Raw genomic sequence first — 5,545 nt, 5'->3', positions numbered from 1 at the left:
AACATGTCTTAAATTACACTTTAGTTTAGGTAATTGAGCATGTAAAATCTTTGATAAATTGTTCTTGCCTATTGATTCCATGAATCCTTTGAAGGTAATGTAGTAACCATGAGTAACTACTTATCATAGCCACATATTTATGTTATTTTTCCCCGAATGAATCATTTTCTAGCATGTTTATATTGTAGGTGGTGAAGTTACTTCCCTAGTCTCTTTTACCCACATTTTATCTCTTTTAAATTCTTGCAAGTTCTTAATTTATGCATCTTTACATTCCTATCTTTAGTGACAAACAAACACTCTATACCCCTTCATCATCCTAAGAATGACTCTAGACACTTAGGTTGCCTTAGACTAGCGCAGTCCCAGTGGTTCGACTTACCCGACCAATAGCCATATTTTACAATGATTCGTGCTATTGCGAAGGTTGATGTATAGTTGATCAACCGATCAATTTTTGGCGCCGTTGCCGGGGACTTGCAAACGGTTTAGCAACCAAAGTTTAGGGTTAAATTTAGTTTGATTGTGCATATTGTGTCTTGTGAATATTCCTTGTGTGTTTTGATCATCTTCGTGTTGTAAGATTCTAGGGACTCGAAGCTCGCCGTGGGATTGCTAGCAAATTGTAAGTCTAGAGGACCCTAGGTAAGTCTCGTGACTTCTAGTTTCAAATTGTGAATATCGTGCATGTGTTAAGCTTAGAAGTAGATAAATTGCAAGCCCTTGTCGAGGCTATTTCAATTGTATAAATTCAATTCCATGCATCGGTCCTGGTCGTGGCCATTTTAATTTTTGTCTTGATAATTGAGAAGAAAGGGAACATTGTTTGTGGAGTTGATGATAAAGATTCGGCCGAATGCATGTGTGTATATGTACATCATAATCATGAAATTGATGCTTCAAAATGGATGATTCATACACATACAACATAAATCAATATAGAAAATCATGAATCATGCATCGTTTAAACTTTTAAATCAAGAAATGGCTCGCGGTTTACCTCAAAACCGAGAGGGATGAGATGAGAGAGAGGGGGCGAAGCCGCAGTGAAAATAAGGCTTGAGTTAGCCGGAATTTGCTCACCGGAGATGGGGAAGATGATTGGGAATTGGGTTTTTGCCGGATTAGGATGAGATTGAGAGAAGTGGGAGACTAGGGTTCGGTTTCCTTTTGAAGTTGGATCAATCCAAAGTGATCGATCCAACTCGGTTATATTTTAAAAACACGATATGCAGAGTTCGATCGATTGAAGATGGAGTTCGATCGATGGAACTTAGGTCTCCACTCTTAATGGCATTTTTTGAAATTTTGGATTTTTTTTTTTTTGACTGAATTTTGAAAAATCAAAGGAAATACAATTAATGAGATGTAAATTTCGATCAATCGAAGAAAGATTTCGATCGATCGAAGAGGATAAAGAATGTACAAGTTTAAGGGTTCAAGAGTTGACACGTGTTGGAACCTTGGATCGATCGAACTTGGAACTCGATCGATCGAACATGAAAAATTTTGAAAAGTCCCGAGAGCATGCATTTTGGAATTTGGATGCAGGTCCAAAATTTTTTTAAGTGTTGGGACTCATGATTGATCGAACCACATGTTGGATCGATCGAAAGGTAGTTCGATCGATCGAAATGGTTTACGATCGATCGAACTTTTGAAAATTTGGAGAGCCCGAGAGCCTGCATTTTGGAATTTGGATGCAGGTCCAAAATTTTTCTAAGTGTTGGGTGCAAAATGAGAGCTGGATCGATCGAGTCCATAGTTGGATCGATCGAACCAAAACTTGGATCGATCGAAATTATGCCTAAATGCTTAAAATGACTTGAATGCTCATGCAATCCCTTACTCAGTTCCTTCGAATGTATATGAACCACAAAAACAGTATCTAGACTTCGCAAGAATCAAAATGCAAGATAGAAATGAGGGAGGAATAGGGTTTTGACATCCTACGAATTTCGGTGCTAGTCTTTAACGTCTCTAGCAAAACCCTAGGGTTCTTTTAACCCGGATCAAAGATCTTGCAATGCATCCCCTCCTTTTTGGGATGAGAGATGTTTTGAGTTCCACCCAACAAATGGTTCTTGGAAGAACTTGTTGGATTTAACTCAAAAGATGTCTTGAGTTCCTTGTCAAAACTTTCCTTGGGCTTCCACGCCCTTTCACAACAAGAGTTCGAAATCACTTTTCTGGTATGCAATGCTGAAGATGAAGATGAAGGCTTTGAAACACTGTTTATGCACAAAAGCTCATTCCTTTCACAAGCAAGATCATGATATTCCTCTACCACATTAACCTTTTCCTCATATTTGTCAAATGGATTGGGTGTGGGGTTAAAGATGTTCAACTTCACTCTCATGTGCCTAAAAGAAATCTTCATTATCCCCGTCCTACAATTTATGTTGGCATTTGAGGTTGCCAAGAAATGACGGCCAAGGATAACCGGAATTTGGTTATTTGGATTGGGCACCGGTTCCGTGTCAATGACGACAAAGTCAACCGGGAAGAAGAACTTATCAATCTTAATCAACATATCCTCAATTATCCCCCTAGGCTTCTTAATGGATTGGTCGGCAAGTTGTAAAACCACCGACATCGGTTTCAATTCACTTAGGCCTAATTTGACATAAACCGAATAGGGAAGAAGGTTAACACTAGCCCCTAAGTCAAGAAGTGCCCGGTTGATGACATGTTCACCAATGACACAAGATGTTGTAGGTGCACCGGGGTCCTTAAACTTTGGCAAAGTGTTGTGTTATAGAATGGAACTCACTTGTTTGGTTAAGACCACCTTTTTTGATGTTTGGCTCTTGTTCTTCCGCTTTTGGGTGCATAAGTCCTTCAAGAATTTGGCATAAGCCGGAATTTGCTTAATTGCATCCAAAAGTGGAAGATTAACTGTGACTTGCCTAAACATATCCATTATCTCATTGTTCTTGGTCTTTTGCCTTTCTTTTGAAATGGACCCTTTCAAGGCGTCCGGAAATGGAGCTTTTTCAAAAACTCTTTCAGCATTTTCTTTCAAAGAATTTTCAGCATTGGACTTGTTCGATTCATTGGATTTCAAATCACTTTTCAATGAAGAATCATGAATAACATTTTTCAAAGAACGTTTCTCAAACACATTTTTCAACACTGTTTTCAATGAATCTCTTTGGAAATCATCTTTCAACTCACAATTTGAGGGCTTCTCATTCTCAAGATCATGCACATGCAATGAAGGAGGAATAATGTGCGGAACGGGACGGGTGACAACTTGAGGTTGTACCGGTTCACTCTCTTCATTAGGCATTCTAACTTGATTGTCTACTACCCTACCACTTCTCAAGGTTGTTACCGCATTGACATGCTCAACATTATGCCCTTCCAATGAGGATTTGGTTTCTACAGCACATTGTTGTTTGATTGGGGCATTCATGTGCATCTTTCCCTTCTCTCTAGCATTAAGTGTTTCAGCTATTTGCCCTACTTGGGTTTCTAGCTTGGCAATTGATTGAGAATGAGAATGCAACAATTGAGTATTTGCTTCTAGAGTGCCCAAAGCATTTAAAACATTTTCCTCAAAAGCGGAACCTCTAGAATTTCCTTGAGAATATGATTGGTTAGGAAAATGAGAATTAACAAATTGATTTCCTTGTGAGTTATATGGTCTTGAACCTTGGGATCCTTGGTTTTGAAGTGGAGGTGGAATGTATTTCCCTTGAAAACTGCCTTGGGAAGAGTTCGAGCCCTCCCCTTGGTTTTTCCAAGAAAAATTAGGATGATTCCTCCAACCAGGATTGTAATGGTTACCATAAGGATTGTTCCCTTGGTTCACAAATGTTGCATTAACTTGCTCAATGGGTTCATTTTGAATTTTTCCATGAGGACAATTAGAAGTAGAATGAAGAACACTAGAACAAGTCATACATGATTCATTTTGAGCTCTAGGAGAATGGTTAGGAAAGGAAGACACTTGATTCGCCAAGTTTTGATTGATCAATTGATCAAACTTTTGAGATAAAGACTTCATCTCGACGGTTATATCATTTGAGTGGTCAACTTGATGTAAGCCAACACTCTTCCTACCTTGAGAATTTCTACCATTCCTAGATGACAATGTTCTATGCAAAGAGTTTTCACTCATGCTCTCATAAAGACGCCACACGTCTTCCTCTTGCCGGTCTATATAAGAACCTCCCATTGAAGCATCAACCATGCCTTTATAATTGTCCGATAAGCTTTCAAAGAAGAATTGGACCAATTGCCATTTAGGCATGTCATGGTGAGGACACTTCCTAAGCAATTCATTGAAGCGTTCCCATGCCTCGTAGAAAGTTTCTCCCTCCCCATGTGTGAATTCCCTAATGGCGGTTCTCATAGCATTGGTCTTCGAAACCGGATAGTACTTTTTCAAAAATTCTTGTTGCATTTCTGCCCAAGAAGTTATAGAAAAAGGCCTAAGGTTGTTAAACCAATACTTCGCCTTATCTTTAAGGGTGAATGGAAAAAGTTTCAGCCTTAAAACTTCTTCCGGCATGTCCGTGTATCGAACGGTAGAACAAACTTCAAGAAACTCATCCAAATGCTTGTAAGGTTCTTCACTAGGAAGTCCATGAAAGTTAGGTAGCATTTGGATAGTTTGTGATTTAATCTCATAATGGTGTGCTCTAAATGGTGGCAATTGAATGCATGTGGGTACATTATACTCATTAGGCACATAGTGATCTCTCAATGCGAGTGATGGATTAGCAACTTGAGGTGCAACATGGACACCTTGGTTATATTGAGCTTGATTAATGATGGGGGGTTGTGGTGCATATATTGGCCTTGGAATTCCCATTGGAATTTGGCCTTGTTGTTGAGGAGGTTGATGAATGTATGGCCTAGGCATGCCTAATGGAACTTGCATATTATCATTTGCACATTAGGGTGAAGGATGCCTTGTTGGTCTATGTGACCAAGGTCTTCAACATGATCATTATTGAGAGTGTCCATTGGTAGATTGGTTCTATGTGAACTTCCTCTTCCCCTTGGATTCCTAATGGTGGATTCTAAATGCAAATCAAGAGGGACAAGAGTAGGTCTCAATGAACGACGACCATGCATGCACAATGCAACACAAATAAGCAACTTTTCCAACAATGCAATTAAACTTCACAACCACAATTTTCAAATGCAATGTATGTCAAATAAATGCCTCCACGTGGGCCCCCGATTTAACTAAGGAGATTGAGTAAGAAGGTCTCACAATAATCCTTTAGCACTTCAACTCCAAAATTAAAAGCTTAGCTTAGCAATTTTACTTAGCAATTTTTCATTTTAAGCATTTTTCCTTTGCTTTGCTTTGCTCCTTAGCTTGGAATTACTTTGCTAGCTCTTTGCTCAATGCACCTTGTTAATGAAGAACAAACTTAATAAGTAATCAAAAACAGAAAATAAAAAGAAAGTAAAGACACGATCAAAAGAGTACTAATCCTAATTGAATTTCACAATTCGACGTTGCCAATTTAAAATCCCCGGCAACGGCGCCAAAAACTAACCGGTCCTCTTTTACAAGGGTCGC

General features: G+C 38.9%; 1 non-coding gene across 1 annotated transcript; it reads left to right on the top strand.

Annotated features, from left to right (window-relative positions):
* The first annotated feature begins 4,256 nt into the window (after window positions 1-4,256).
* On the top strand, window positions 4,257-4,365 carry LOC132310866 (small nucleolar RNA R71). Its single transcript, XR_009482727.1, has one exon. It is a non-coding gene; the product is annotated as a small nucleolar RNA R71 (small nucleolar RNA).
* The last annotated feature ends 1,180 nt before the right edge of the window (window positions 4,366-5,545 follow it).

This window comes from Cornus florida, unplaced genomic scaffold (assembly GCF_030987335.1).
Source record: "Cornus florida cultivar Cherokee Brave unplaced genomic scaffold, ASM3098733v1 CherokeeBrave_3.0.0_Hap2_Chr05, whole genome shotgun sequence".
NCBI classification, from domain to species: domain Eukaryota; kingdom Viridiplantae; phylum Streptophyta; class Magnoliopsida; order Cornales; family Cornaceae; genus Cornus; species Cornus florida.
This window is presented reverse-complemented; position numbering and strand designations above follow the sequence as displayed.